A 16,050-nucleotide genomic window follows, 5' to 3' on the forward strand; every position below is an offset into this window, starting at 1 on the left:
AGCCGGAGCCTACCCAAGCCTACCGAAGCAAGCAACGAGTGCAAGGCAGGGTACGCTCTGGATGGGGCGCCAGTCCATCGCAGGGCACGTGCAAGCCAATTATACATGGGAACAATTTGGACGCCACGGTAAAGACCGAAGGGAATATTTGGCCCAGACACTGGGATAACTCCCTACTCTTATCGAGAAATGCCCGGAGATCTTAAATGACCACTGAGACACTGAGAGTAAGGACCTCAGTTTTACATCTCATTCAGAAGACAGCCAGTAAAATATGATTCTAATTCAATTAGAAGTGTTACAAACAGAAGATTATATAGCTGCAGCTCTCACCAGGAAAAGTAAACTAAAGAGAGATACTTGTATTTTTTCTAACTTACAGTACATAATTAACATCTGTTTCAGGTTTCTTTTCACAGGTTTGGCTGCTGGTTGTTTGTTCATGTTTGGTAATAAACATACACACAATGCTGTATATTGTAAATCAATAGTTTTGTCAAAGCAATCGTTGCAGTAAATATTTTGTAATAATTCATGAGGAAATTCATTAAGTGTGAGCCCTCACATTTATTAGTCTCAAATATACAGTATTACTTCAAAGATGCAGTATTGGAACAATAAACCATGAACAAATACGACATATGCAATGAAAATCAGACTCTGAGGTTGATGCTCATGTTTTTGAGTGTGACTAAACTGCTTTTGCAAATTTCAAAGACAGTAACTGTAATAAATTTGAAAAAGATCTGGAAAAAATAAATCAACATGACAGCAAGATTAAGATTTTAATATAATACAAGAACATAAAACTTGATGGTTTCAGGACAGCAACTGACATTTGTAATTTCACTGAAGTCTTTCCACTTGTCAAGTCAGCTTCCTTTCTTGCTGCACCTGTGGTGGTTTAGAATGTGAATTGAAGTTGTCTCTAGGGAATGAGCACTTTAGGCTTCATATGTCACTTGCTGTGCAAAAACACCAGGTAATTGAATAAATAGCAAACTGTAATCTTGCATAACCCTCGACCACCAGGAAAATCCCTGTGCACCAGAAGGACTAATGGAAAATTAACTTTACCTTAAAACAAAACTATTTCTTCAAAGATCATTATGAACCTCCCGAAAATTAAAAGATTTCATAGGAGATTAGAAAGGAAACTTCGTTGCATCTTTGTTGGCACTGAGTCAAAGTAATTCATGCCATGAAGCACCGATGATTACAGAATAACCTGTACTCCTCACAAAAGATGATCTGTAATCATCAGGAATTTGCTTCACAAATAAATGAGGTTTAGAGACAGTGGTCTTCATTTTCATACTGTTTGGTTCTTGAAAATAAGCTTTTTGTAAGTATACCAAAGAACATGAGAAGAATATAAGGAAGGTTACCAATGGAGGTCATTCTGCCCATATAGCCTGTCTGTTAGTAATAGTTAATTTATTCAAGGACCTCATGTAATAATTTCTTGAAAAAAACCAAGGTATTGACTTCCACATCATTACTTGGGATTGTGTGAGATCTTTGCATTACTTGACTTCTGGCTGCCAAAAAAACATGGTAGGCTTCCACTTATTTGTAATCTTTCTTACATTCTAATGTACATTTTTTACAATACTCCAAAATATCAGAACCTTGTGGAATTTCATAAGATCGAAACAAGGAGATCTGAAAATGAATGGTTCAGAAGTTGGTGTCTCTGTAGTGTTTTAAGCTTAAACAATATTTGGTGTTGATTTCTTCCTTTGACAATCCAACAAAATTTTCTTTCCCCTAAAATCTCACTTTTGATAACTGTGCCTTTCTGTGTTGGCAAGGAATGTCAATTTGATAAGATAGAACACTTGAACAGAATGGCAGCTTAATACTAGGATCAATACAGATCATATTGCTGGGAAGTCTATTTTACACATACTGTATCTTATTGTTAAGAATCTTCTTTGAATAATAATAATAATAATAATAATAATAATAATAATAAACTTTATTTTATATAGCGCCTTTAAAGGTGGCTTCTCAAAGCGCTTTACAGGACGACAATAACAATAAATAAGAAGAGTATAACAATAAATAAGGAGAATACACAAGATAAGACACAATTACAATATATAGGGGAGACCGTGGATGGTGGTCCTAAGAAGAGCAGAGGGGTGAAGAATGGAACCAGTTAAGTAAAGGCTTTTCTGAAGAAGAGGGTTTTGTGTCTGGATTTGAAGGAGTTTAGAGAGGGTGACTCTCTGATATTCTTGGGGAGAGAGTTCCAGAACTTGGGGGCATAACAGGAGAAGGCCCTGTCACCCATACAATGTAGACGGGCTTGGGGGACAGTAAGGAGGGCAGAATTTAAAGAGCAGAGGTTGCGAGGTGGGGAGTAGGGCGATAATAGTTCAGACAGGTACTGAGGTGCCAAGCCATGCAGAGCCTTATAGGTGAGCATGAGGATTTTAAAGTCTACACTGAATTTGACCGGAAGCCAGTGCAAGGACTCCAGGACAGGAGTAATGTGGACACTTGCACTAGACCTGGTCAGGATTCTGGCTGCTAAATTTTGGACATACTGCACTTTGTTCAGAGTAGATTTTGATACCCCTGCGAGTAGAGCATTACAGTAGTCAATTTGAGAGAATAAAAATGTGTTGATCAGCTTTTCAGCCACAGTTAATGATAGCATAGGGCGTAGTCTTGCGATATTTCTAAGGTGAAAAAAAGATGTTTCGACAGTATGCTGCACATGTGGGTCAAATGTTAAGCCAGAATCGAATATAACCTCAAGGTTTTTCAATTTTGATTGAAGCTCAAGTACAGAGCCATCTACAGAAAGGGTTATAGGACTGGCTTTACGAAGTTGATGGGGGGTACCAATAAGCATGACTTCAGTCTTGTCACAGTTGAGATGAAGTTTCGAGTCATCCACATTTTTATGGCAGAGATGCAATCAGATAGAATAGAGACAGCCACGTCAGTGTCAGGTTTGGTATGGATGTATATTTGAGTATCGTCAGCGTAAAAATGAAAGCTGAGGCCATGTGATCTTAAAAGCTGACCAAGAGGGGACATGTAAATGCTGAAGAGCAGGGGGCACAGTGTTGAGCCCTGAGGAACACCAGACTTAACAAGACCAATTTCAGACCTGTACCCATTAAGAGAGACAAAGTGACAGCGATCAGTGAGGTAAGATTTGAACCATTTGAGGGCAGTGTCAGAACCTCCTAACACAGTCTCAAGACGAGAGAGTAAGATGTTATGGTCAACAGTGTCAAAAGCAGCACTGAGATCAAGAAGGATGAGTATAGAAAGAGAACCAGAAATAGAAGCTATTAGAAGATCGTTGGTGACTTTGACAAGGGCCGTTTCTGTGCTGTGAAGTTGACGGAAGCCAGATTGGAGGGGTTCAAAAAGGTTGTTTGTCATGAGGTGGTTACAGTACGTAACTGAAGTGTGACAGCATGTTCCAGAATTTTAGAAAGAAAGGGTAAGTTGGAGATGGGGCGAAAATTGTTAAAATTGTTGAGAGCGATGTTAGGCTTTTTTGGCACGGGGGTAATGGCAGCAGTTTTGAGGACCGTTGGTACAACGCCAGTGCTCAAGGATTCATGTAAAATATTGAGGACAATGGGACAGAGAGAAGAGAAACAGGACTGGAATAAAGTGGTGGGAATGGGATCTAAGATAGATGTGGTGGGTTTCATGCGTGTAACTAGTTGAGGGATGCTGAGTCAAGAAGAGAGAAGCTGGAGAGAAGGGAACCAGAGAATTTGGATGAGGAGTGAGGAAGTATGGAAATGATATGTGTAGTGGAGAGAATGTGATGCTGGATGTTGTCAATCTTAGAACTAAAGAAATCTAAGAATGTGTTGCAAAGTTGTGATGAGGCAGGTAATGTGGTAGGGCAGTTTGTCTTGAGCAGTCTGTTGATGGTGGAGAAAAGATGTCTGGGGTCATTTTGGTGATTTTCAATGATGTGAGAGAAGTAGGATGATCTAGCAGACTCTATGGTAACCTTATAATCAGATAAGTAATCTCTCCAAGCCTGGTAATGTACAATTAGGCTGGAAAGACGCCACCTATGCTCAAGTTTGTGAGAGGCTGCCTTCATAGATCGCAGATGGTCATTGTACCAGGGGGCAGGGTAAGAGAAAGAGATGGTCCGAGTTTTTAAAGGAGCAAAGATGTCAAGTGTAGATAAAAGAGCACTGTCAAGTAACTGTATTTTGTCCTCTAGAGGGTCAGAGGAAGAGAAACAGGAAAAGGAGGACAGAACAGAATTTGCAAACCTTGGGTGATCAATTGATCACCAGTTGCGGAAATTTACAGTGCATGGAGAAGAGGTGTTAGAAACAGGTAATTCCAGATTGAAGAGAATGGCTAAGTGGTCAGAGAGGCCTAGATCAAGGGGAGAGCAGTGGGACACAGAGGAGTCATTTGCAATAATTAGATCTAAGGTGTGTACTTTGTTATGTGCAGGAGTACAAACAAACTGAGTAAGGTCAAAGCATCCCAAAAGAGAAAGGAAGTCTTAAGCCAGACTGGAAGAGGTTAAATCGATGTGTATATTAAAGTCCCCTAGAATAAGGATCCTTTTAAACCTAAGGCATAAGAATGAGAGAAAATCAGCAAATTCACCTAAGAAGGCTCCACTGGGTTTGGGTGGTCTATAAACTGTGGCAATAATAGTAGATTGGGGGATAGAAACATTTAAAAAAGCAAATAACAATGTATTGTATGCTAATGAACCCATATATATTAGCTTTAGGAAGTATGAACTCATGTTTTTTTGTTTTTAGACACGTTTTTTCATGGTTTAAGATGTCTTAAGACGTGAGAAGACATGTCTTATCATGGCTTGTGAATACAGTGTTATATGACACACATCTAAACATTGCTAAGGTGCTTTTTCATTAGAACTAAAAATTCACTGTTTCACACCCTTTGCCTAATGTTGAGTGAAAATATGAGTCAGTTTATGAACACAGAATTGTGGAATGCACTTTCTTGGGAGTCTCATATATGTGACCTTTAAGGGGTTTCATTTGATCACTGTGATTTTGAAACATTTATAATGAGTGTGTTTGTGTGTGATACCTTGTGGAAAGTTGCTGTTGTGAAATCGTATTTGGTTAAGATTTTTGTATACTTTTCAAGAGGACTTTGTTTTTGTTATAGAAAGACTTTCCGTCTTCTACTCAAGTTATGGAAACACGTTTTTCACACTGGAGCAGCTCTATTGCAAAAGCCTCTACTGAGAGCTCAGGTTGCTGGCCTAGCTTCTATTAAACTCAATACATGCACAAAATAGGTTTAAAATTAGTTTTAAAATGCAAAAAATAAAAGTACTCTCCACCTTATGGGTTTGGTAGGTTCCAGCTGTTGTTTCTTTTGATGAGAATCACTGGGTTCCTGTCTCAGGTCACTTTTGCCTTGGGCATAAAGGAATGTTCCCATTTATTCTGCTTGGTCAACTGGGAAAACTTCACTGGGAAATACAGAGAAAGATTGGCCTTTTCACTTCTCCATTATTTTTTTAAATCAGTTGGATTTTTTGATCCACTGAATGGGTCTAATTTTGCCTTTATTAGGTATTCCAGTCTTTCAAACACTATCTCCTGCTTTGAAAAAGACCACTTCCTCACAAGACATTTTGTTGTGAGACAAATCTCACAATATGAGCGATCCAATCTATAGGTTTCTGAAAGTTTTCAGGAAAAGTCAAGCTGTGGATCAAACATCAAAATAAGATTGGAACACAAAACTAACGTTTTTCAGTTTTAAAAGGGTTCTGTTTTGTAAAACTGAAAATGCTCTAGAATAAAACATGCATTTTGGGAAAATGCTTCAAATAGTGGTGAATGTGAAAATGAATGTGCTTCATTATCAAAGCTATTTCATATTTTATTATTAAACTTTGTGAGGCCAGATAGCTAAATTTAAAAACTGTTTGCAGTGTGAGCATGCCCTATTTATGTTTCATTCTTTACCCTGAAGAATGCCTGAAGCTGCCTTAATTATGTTTGTGCTGTGTTCAGCCTCCTTTTGTCCACTGCTCATTATATCGTGGGATAAAAAGCCATCTCTCTTTGGAAAAATGCAGCTTCTATAGGTTCATTTAGAAGTCACTGAAGGCAAAGGACAGGCACAAAGAGACTGTGGGATAGCAAGCAAATTAATTGGCATTTGAACTGGGTAAGAACCTCTATAGGACTGTGTATTATTCTAGCTCTCAGTATGTGGTCATGGTCTTTGTTCACATATATCTTAGCCAGCTACAGTATATTTCTGTATCTATGACTGAGTAAGTACAATATATTTATTTATTTTTGTACAGTATGCACCTGTATCTAATTAAGAATATTTACTTACAAGGTAGTATATAATAAAAAGGCGATTTATTTCAGATTTGGCTAATCATTTTTATCTTGTGATTTTAAACTATTAGACTATTATTTTACCTTCTCTGTAAATTTGCTTAATTTCTGAAATGCTTGCCATCGCCTACGCACCCATGAAAAAGAGAGCCTTGTCATACTGTATGTGTGTTCAAGATAATGGTGAAATACATTATATTATATTATATTATATTATATTATATTATATTATATTAAATTATATAGTATGATGGAACAGTTTGAATTTCTGCTGTCTTCCAGTGCCAGCACTGAAAACTAAGTTTTGTGTGGAGTTTGCACATTCTCCCAGTGTGTACAAGAAGGGTTTTCACTTCACCGGGTGCTCCAGATTCCCAATTGTCCCTGTGAGTTGGTTAGGTTAATTGGTGTTTCTGAATAGCTCTTACTGTATGTGCTTGTGCGTGTGCATGCCTTATGAACGACGTGCCTCCTATTCAGGGTGTAGTCCCACCTAATGTCCTGTTCTTCTGGTACAGGCTCCAGGTTACCACGACTCTTCCCAGGGGCAAGCAGCTTACTGATAAAGGCTGAATTCATAAAATGTACAGTATAGTGTAAATTCAGTGTTTATCTTCAAAGTAAATACCATGTTTCTTATACTAATTTCACTTTGTTATTGTTTAATTAAATGATTCTTTACAAGTTATTAGAGACTAATTTCTTGAGTTGGTCAAGTCACATGTCATATACAAAAGCTATAAAATAATATTGAGGTGTGTAAAAGAGAATCCAGTGGCAAAATTCAATTTAGAACAAAGATACAGACCTCTTTCCTCGTTTTGGTTGCACTGGTGTTTTGTCAACAGCAGTCTATGCCTTTTTATTGAAAAATAAGTAGTGTTGTATGAATTAGTGAAGAGAGATTTGTGAACACTGAATTTATTGACCCACCTAAGTGGGCTGTGTGGATTTTGTTGAAGATGGAGTGTTTAATATTTAAAATGTCAAGAGTCAAGATTTTAGAATGTAAATAATGTCTTTCATTTTGTGCTGCAGTTTTGAAAAGCGTTTTTCTCGAATGGCATGCCAGAACTAAGGGGCTAAATGAAAGCTAGCATGCATAATGAACTGAACTGAGGTGCCTTTGTGACAACAATTAGACACATACAGTAAAGGAACTTTATGAGTGTAGCTAGAGAAATTTAAAAATGTGAATTTCTGTACAAAAAGCAAAAATGGGAGATGGGCAATGTAACTTAACTCCTCTCGGACAATAAAACAGCAGTGCTGGGGGGGGGGGGGAAGTAATGGAAAAATGCAATGACATCTTTTTTTAATTTCACTCTCCAAAAAATGTAAGGAATTTCTAAAAAAAAAAAGTATACACAGACTTAAACCTTTTTATGAAGCAAGGTGATGGTTTTTAAAGTTTTTTAAAATAATGTGGGAGTGAGATGATACCCACCTATTTTAAAGTCAATACCCTGGCTTCATTCAAGGAGGAGGTCCTAACTACTGTACTAATTATCAAATGGGCTAGATAGGCTGAATGGCCTCCTCTTGTTTGGAATGATTAAATATCTGTGTGTCAGTCAGCACTTTGGATGAGTTATTACAATGGTCAGTATGAGTTTTAAAACCTTTACCATAGCTTGATTAAATTAGAAGAGATCATTACAGTAGCCTTCACTCAAAATTATAGCAACAGCAAACAGAATTGGTCTCCTAGGTGCTGTTCTGTTTTTATAGGAAGGTAATTAAGCTAACCACATTCAAAGTCCACATGTGCTTGCTCTTTTGTCCAAGTCACCTTGGGGCTTCCTGCAACAAATTATTGTGCTGTAAAAACAAACAGAATGCACGGAGCATGATGTAATAGCCACTGGTAGGAGATGCTATTAAATGCACATTTCTGTGGCAGATAAAGTTATAAACAAAAGAAATAAAGTGCCGAGCAAAATTCTGAGCCTTTAGGCATCAATCAGAGTAGATGGGTTGTACCAAAAAAATTTAACTTCATATTCACCATTAGAAATAAAAATGCAAGTATTGCATTATAAGGCCCAGACAACTATGCAGTATGCTTTAGGTTTTGCCTGAACAGCTAAAGTATCTTTCCAGGAAAATGAAACTGTCAGGCATATGACACTGCTGGGGTTATAGAGAACATAAGGATATGGAATACATATACATTGAAACCCTCTTACTGTCATATACTGTAAATGGTCAAACTGCTGATAACAATCTACAAGGGGCCCTCCAGTCCTCAAAAGTTCTGAAAACGTCATCTTCAGTATCAAGAGGTAACCACAAACCAGAAGACCAGAAAATGCAAGTGGAAACTACATGGAAGTACATTTAAAACTGAGAATAGGAGATTTTTTATACAAATAGTTCTGAGAGTATAGAATAAGACACCCTGCCATGTTGTTGGAAGTCAATACCCTGTTTGTAGAAATGTCTTGATAAGATACTGTACTTGGGTCAGTTAGCTACTATCTATCAAATGGGTTAGATGTGCTGAATGGCCTCCTCTAATTTGAGTTCTTATGCTCTCCTATACTGTATTGTAAATACATGTACACTTAGCTGAAGTGCATAAAATAGCCAGGTGTTAGTAGTTTGATATTCAGTCAGTATTCAGATGATTCAACAGCAGATTTTCAATCAGATGTCATCTAAGACCCTGCACAACTCAAAACACAGTTTTCTAGTTTTAAATTCTAGTTTTTAGGTTCTCATTCATTTTAAAATGGTGTCAAAGCAAAGTTCTTGAAAAAACTCAATTTCCTAGAGGAGCTTCACAGCATTTATTCAGAAAGTAAATTAAAGAAACATTAATTATTATGTAAATTATTTACTGTTCTTAACCTTAGAAAAGTGGAAAGGAACTATATTGATAAAATATATCTACTAGAAATACACAGGAAATTTATGAGTCATTGGAGTATTTTTGTGAATGGGGATAGGTGTACTGTTTATATGCAGGAATAATCATAATCACAAATGAAAGAACAGATACAGTACATACTGTATACAGTACCATAACAAAAAAAAGTACTTTTTGTTTTCAAATGGACTAGGAGGCAAAAGCTAAAATAACTTTGCCAGATCCAAAAAATACCAGGTTAACAATCAAGTTAAAAAGTTCAAATCAGAGTAGATGGAATCTTTTGGTTATGGTTAAGGAAAGAGAAATGGTATTGAACAAAACCAGACTTCCTACTTGAGATAGTTCAAGTAGGTAGCTGCGTCAGCATGTGCAGCGTGCAAAGGAACAAATAAACGTTTATTCCATACTGAAAAGAGGAGGAAAGAAACATCTTTTGACTGTGGGGCCTTCTTCGGACGTGGCACATTATTTACTGAGAGTTCAACAACATGGTTTCAGGTGACTTATATTTACAGAAAGTCAATGATAAGTAAGTTTGTCCTCTTCTCTCTAGGATTGTACTGTGCCGGAACTTCCATATCTGGTGTGGGAAAAGCAGACCTTTTTATTACAAAGTGCTATTTTGTTGGATACACTTACTGTATAGTACATTTTTCTATTTTTTTGTTTTGTCTAGAACAAGGATTGAGTCATTTGTCTGATGGAATGTAGACCTGAGGGTCTTCTTTCTTGTAATTTTTGTGAAGGTCCAGGACAAGCAATAATGGATGAAGGGATATTATGAAAGTAGCCGCTTGAGTTTCAGATAAATGTAGCACTGAAACAGGAAATTAAAGTGATCCTTCTTGAAACTTAAAGCTTAAATGTGCCTTCATGATTTTTTATACACTTTCAACAACCTTTGCTCCAGTAGTTTGTTATTCTATTCAACACAGATTGTTCAAAGTTACTTCTTTCTTAAATAGTCTGTTTTCCTAGGCAATGTTTTGCAGCTCAGACATGAAGGCTTTAAAACAAATAGTCCTATTTTTTTCCTTCAGAGACTCACCCTGTTTGGGAGACGGCATTTCTAGGTTGCCATCCTAACATGGAACTCTTGGTTTCTGTCCACCATAAACAGAATGTAATGCAAGTTCAAGGTCCAAGGCATTCCTTGGTGGACTTCATGTGCCAGAAAACTCGCTGTTCTTTGGCTTTCCCTATATTTTTATACTTTTCATTTTAGTGACATGTATCCTAACTCACAGTTAAACCCATCAAGAAATCAGTGGGAAGAGGCAAAATTGCTTGTGGTAATGTTGGCCTGCTTACAATTAGCAATGTTGTAGATTAAATGATCTGTTTCTAGAATGAGTGGTAGATGCCAATGTACTGTAATCCTTGTGTGAGCAGATTGAGAAAATGGGAAATGGAATCATTTCCATTATGTATTTCAACATGTGGGTGGTGTGTTTTTAATTGAATGAAACTCAATAACAAGAATGTGTGTGTTTATGTTTGTGTATATAATCTGAAGACCCAAAGAGATTGGGATTTAAGCGGAAAAATGAATGTCATTATAATCACTGCTGTAAGCCAGTTCTTAATGTTAAAATTAATTTTCTTTAATTTTGATTTTGTAACAGATATTTTTGAAAACATCAGAAGTTAAAAGGCTTGAAGTTCTTCACATTAAAGTATTCTGCTATGATGTTAGTTCTATGATGGAAATAAAAAAAATATTACATTTCCCTCAGTTACCCAAACAGAATAGCTAAATAATTTAAATTAAATACCTAAGCAGTAGTAAGTTCAGACACTTCTGGCACAGCACTGGTAAAAGAGTAATAAAATCAGAGTCAAAATCTTTATGACAAAAATACATATCCCAGTTTAACTACATACAAAACAATGTATCTCAGAAGCCTGAGTTCTACCAGACCCAGATACTCAGAATGCAAGTCATGAAATCTGAAACACTTTGCAATACCCTGACAAGACAACAAGAGAAAGACCCTGTGTCCTAAATAAAAGAAAGTGACACAACACTAAATCTCCCTTCCTACAACAGGGATGCCGTGTTGCAATCTACCTATTCTACAGATGCATCATCAGAAAAGGAGAGAACCTTTTTAACCTGAGGATTCCACAATAAAGGAAATTCTCTACAACACAATTCAAATTACTTAGCCAGACATTGGTCTCCAAAACCAATGATTCAAAAAGATTCTCTCACATAGCACTAGCGTAGAGGAAAAAAAGGGTGATCATATATTTTTCTTCTTTCTGTTCTCTATGCTTCCCTTTCGTCCTTCTGTTCCTGTCTTGTTTGTTTCTCTTTCTCTCTCAGACTTTGTATGCTGTGTTTCTGTGTGTTGAATGCCTATCCTTTATTATGATTAACCCGAGTAATTCACCCCCCCAAAAACTAAGCTAGGCAAATACCTAAAATGAAATCCATTGTTTTTCAGACTCTTTTTAGGCCTTGAGTGCACTGTTGTGAACTGCAAACTTTATACCACTAGCCTTTAACATTATCCTTACATTATCGTATCTAAAATAAATAGTGCACTGAATAATTTGTTTTATCGAGAGACATTCTCAAGTGCATTATAGGGGTTAAGTAAAATGCAACAGATTTCTGCTTTTACAGTACCTGAAATAATTCCAAAGTACAGTATCTACAGAGATGCTATTGCCAGTTTGAGAGGATACTAGGAGCTTTTCATTGACAGAGCTAAAAGTGATAACTGTTCTACCCCAAATGTCAATGATAAATGTGTCTATAAATGAAAATATGTCTAGATTATTGATCATTTGTTGATACAATGTCCTCTTTGCCAAATCACTGTCAACAGGCTGGAAGAATTGCAGTTTGGTCTAAATATCATATTTGCTGGTGTAGAGACAGGATGTTACATGATATCACAGTAACATGGTAATGATAACAGATAACACAGTGTGTTGCCATGGATATTTTGTTAAAAAACAGAATACAACTTAATAGCATTGGAGGAAAGAAGTCTGTTGTTTTGAGTAAACAGGAAAGCATTGGGAGGAAAACATCATCCCAAATTAAATCAAAACTTCAACCCACACACTAACTGAAAATTCTATACCCAATACTTAATGCCAAGTTTCCAAATGGTAGAATCAAGAAGCCTAAGGCAACATTAAAAACTGACTTATAGTATGTGACTGGTGTCATTTTTATTTAATTTGGGCCATGCTGTTTTAGGCCAGAATGGTTTTATATATATAATGCCAATCAGGTTTGTAACATTCAATTAAAAATAAATCTCAATTATATCCTTCCTAGTACATAGGACAGCAGAAAAATGAGCAACTTTTAGTTTGGGCTGTTTATTGTATTATTTAATAATCACTAATGACTCAGAATAAATTGTGTTCTATTTTAAAAATAAGCATTCATATTTATTCCAATATTTTCTCATTTACAAAACAGCCATAACCGATAATCATCCCATGAGGCTCATTGCCGCCAGATCGGAGAGCTGGGACTCATTAATGTCGTGTTGAAATATGGATGTTAAAGCTGCTACAGTGTTGAATGCCAGGTTTTAAAGCCAATCGTACAGTTCCAGATACACATAGAATAAAACAAACAGCGCTAAGCTTAGTTCGGATCGGCTGCTTCACCAGCTCTTCTTGTGAAATAATACATTAAAAATCAGTAGATGGTTTTACTTTACAACTAAACCTCTCTCCAGTTGTCAAGCCTTCGAAGACACAAGCATGTAGGAGCTCAACGGTGCAAGTTTAACACCAGCAAGTTTATGAACATGTCTGAAAGACAAACTCTTGGAGCGAAGGGCCTCTGCAGTCAGCCAAGAGACTATGATGATCACTCTCCAGCATGAAAAAGGCATCTATATTCCAATTGTATTAAACTGATGTGTTTAGTAGACCTTAAAATGAAGTCATCACTGGACTTGTTTTACCATTTCCAAAAGCTCTGAGTGCATATACTTATGAAGACACTACTTTTACATCATAATCTCCACTTCTTGGTCATATTTTCCCCTTGTGTTCTGTTATCGTATATAACATATGCTTAAATCATACTTTCTATAATTTTTTTCAGTGACTTTAAAATGCATTTCTAAGTCTTTCAAAGGAAATTTTCTACAATATAGTTATTCAACTGGGATACTACACTCAAAACTTTACTTTCTATGTAAATGTAACCCTATGGAGTACAAATGGTTAGTGTTGTGACTATAGTTCTGCATAGTAATATTAAGCACTGTAGTGTAGGTGTGTTAAGCTACTCCTGTTTTTTAACTTAATTTTCTGTGATGTGGTACATACCAGATTCTGAATGTCTGATCAAAGTCAAATCAAAATGACCATCAAAATCACTATGTCAATAGCTCCTTTGTGCAATGAATTTCAACACACTGGCAAACCCAGTGAACAGAAGTGATGTCACCTTCACAGGTTTTTTATTCATTGTAGGTTCTATGATCAGTGACATAACACCCCCCCCCCCCCTTAATTCAACTGGTGAAGTTACTTTGCTCTTCTGTACCTGATCTGCTATGTAGTGGGCCTTCTGGCCTGCTGCCCTTCACTAAGAGATGGGTCTCTTTCCTTCCAGTATGTAATGCGCTTTCTGATCCTTTGTCACTGGATGAAAGAAGTAGGAGTTGTAAAGAACAATGTAAAGAAAATGTATTCAAAAACACAAAGTAAAAGTGCTTACTGCACGTAGCAGCTATCAGCAAGAAAAGGAAATCGGTCCTATTACATGGTTCTGGAATTCCTCTGTGGAATTATCTCACTAGGGCATGTTTCTGCGCTTGTATTTTTTATTAGGTATGTTGTACTGATAACAGCCATTTATTCAATTCAGTGCGATGAAAAAAACCTTCAGAAAACATACTGTATATTGGAGAAAGGATATATATATACCTATATATACAAAACTAGAGAAGCACTACAGCACAGTATTGATGAAAAACACAAATTCCAAATTATAGCACAATGAGGAAATCTTTCCAGTTTTAAACAAGGTGCTTTCTGGGGAAATTCAATTTCTGTGTTCTGTAATAAACAAAAAAATATTTTGGTATATTAAAAAAAAACATATAACAAACCCAGAGTGAATACTTTTAAATTAAATAGAGAACATTGCAAACATAATGCTTAGGCCTTGTTAAAAAAAAGTACTCACCAGAGTACAGGACTCCTCCCGGCTTGTAGAGAATGCTGTTAAAAGGAACATTGTAATGGATACTGCTCTCCAAGGCCTGGTGACTAAGTTTTCTCTTAAGGTTTCCTTTAATGGCAGAAAGAGCAAGCTTACTCAATTGGGGTTCAGTATGGTTCCGAGAACAAATGAGTCACTGCAAACTGCTATTTTTTTTGTTATATGCAACATGTGCAGTCCATTAAGCTTCTCTCTGCATGGGGCCCCTCAACCATCCAAACAAACTTTCAGGACACACAGGTGCATTGCTGCAGTGTAATTCTGCTGCTGTTGCCAACATTAGCGTGATCTAGGACACCATTCCTCCAACTCAAGTACCTTGACAGGAGCAGAACATATTCCAAATAATAATTTTAATTTGCGTTCTTGTGTAAAGCTGTCCTGTTCTTTTGCATTTGCTATTATAACACAGTATTCCCACAAGTATTTTCTACAAAGACTTCTTAAACGCGAAAAGCCGGGACAGTGAGGAGGTACCACTAAACTGAAAACTGGCTTCTCATACAAAATCTGTATCCAGTGGACTACACAGCATTGTAGAATAAGTAAGAGTTCCAACATCAAATAAAAGGAACATGCAAAAACATATATATTCATTAATGAAATCAGCTATCTGGAGAAAGTGTTGTGCAGACTTTTATAAAGTCTCTATAAAAATAACATTTGTTTTTATCATATGTATACTGTACCAAGACACTGGGACACCCATTTATGGAAGCAAACATGTTACCTTGTTATACTTCTAGCAATGTATTAACATACAGTAGAACAATTTACTATATATATATACTGTATGTGTGTGTGTTAAAGTGCTAGTAGAAAGGTGGATTTCTTCAGCCTTTGATAATTTTGTGGAATTGGAATAAACTAAAACAGTGTCTGGATTGGCAAATCACCTTAGAGACCTTGCTTTGCTGAGAATCATTGAGTATAGCTTGACTTATTAAAGTACAGTTTAAGAATGTTCTTTTCTATCCATAATATGAAATTGCAATACTCCCATTCCCACCACAGATGCCTCAATCTGTTAAATGAGCTCTGTAAAAAAGGCAAGAGTGACTGGACTTCCATAGAATACATCCTTGAATCCTGGAAAGCCTTCTCAATTTTCAGGGTCCATCATTCTATGAGAGTTCACTTTTCTTTTGTCAACTTGGTAATAGGGGCAACAACTGTTGCAATTTTTTGAAAATCTGTTAATAACTATCCATATTATGAAAAGTTCTGGGTTATGATCTATTGTGTACATGGCCTATCAAATAATCTAGTGGCAACAAAATCTCCTCTGGTGTGAAGGTGTCCGTAATGTTAGGAGGCTGTCTGAGCACCGGCAGGGCGCGTGTTATCTTCGTGCGGTGTGCCGGTGTATAGTCGTCTGCAGAGGTTTTGATTTTCTGGTACAGTCGAGAAATCTTTATCTGATCGGAGAAATTAGTTTATGTCGCCAGTGAAAGGAACACATTCGGTTCTACGGTGAACGCCGTCTGCGGGTGCGTGAGGATCTTAAATCGCAGCGCTGATTAGCGTCAGGTGTGGAAGCTGCACATTCCCACACGCCGGGGAGTGGGAAGTGCAGTGGGAGGTGTGTTCCACTGTCACACTGG

General features: G+C 36.9%; 1 protein-coding gene and 1 long non-coding RNA gene across 3 annotated transcripts in view; one reads left to right on the forward strand and one right to left on the reverse strand.

Moving 5' to 3' along the window:
- Positions 1-16,050, forward strand: part of scara5 (scavenger receptor class A, member 5 (putative)) — an 84,426-nt gene that overhangs the window by 22,553 nt on the left and 45,823 nt on the right. The gene's annotated exons all lie outside the window — the stretch shown is intronic.
- LOC148674637 (uncharacterized) lies at positions 8,068-14,544 on the reverse strand. The gene is made up of 3 exons (XR_015935358.1): positions 14,411-14,544; positions 13,766-13,863; positions 8,068-8,180 (listed from the first exon to the last, which is right to left on the reverse strand). It is a non-coding gene; the product is annotated as an uncharacterized LOC148674637 (long non-coding RNA).

Source organism: Lepisosteus platostomus, chromosome 3 (assembly GCF_059453375.1).
Source record: "Lepisosteus platostomus isolate fLepPlt1 chromosome 3, fLepPlt1.hap1, whole genome shotgun sequence".
NCBI lineage: Eukaryota > Metazoa > Chordata > Actinopteri > Semionotiformes > Lepisosteidae > Lepisosteus > Lepisosteus platostomus.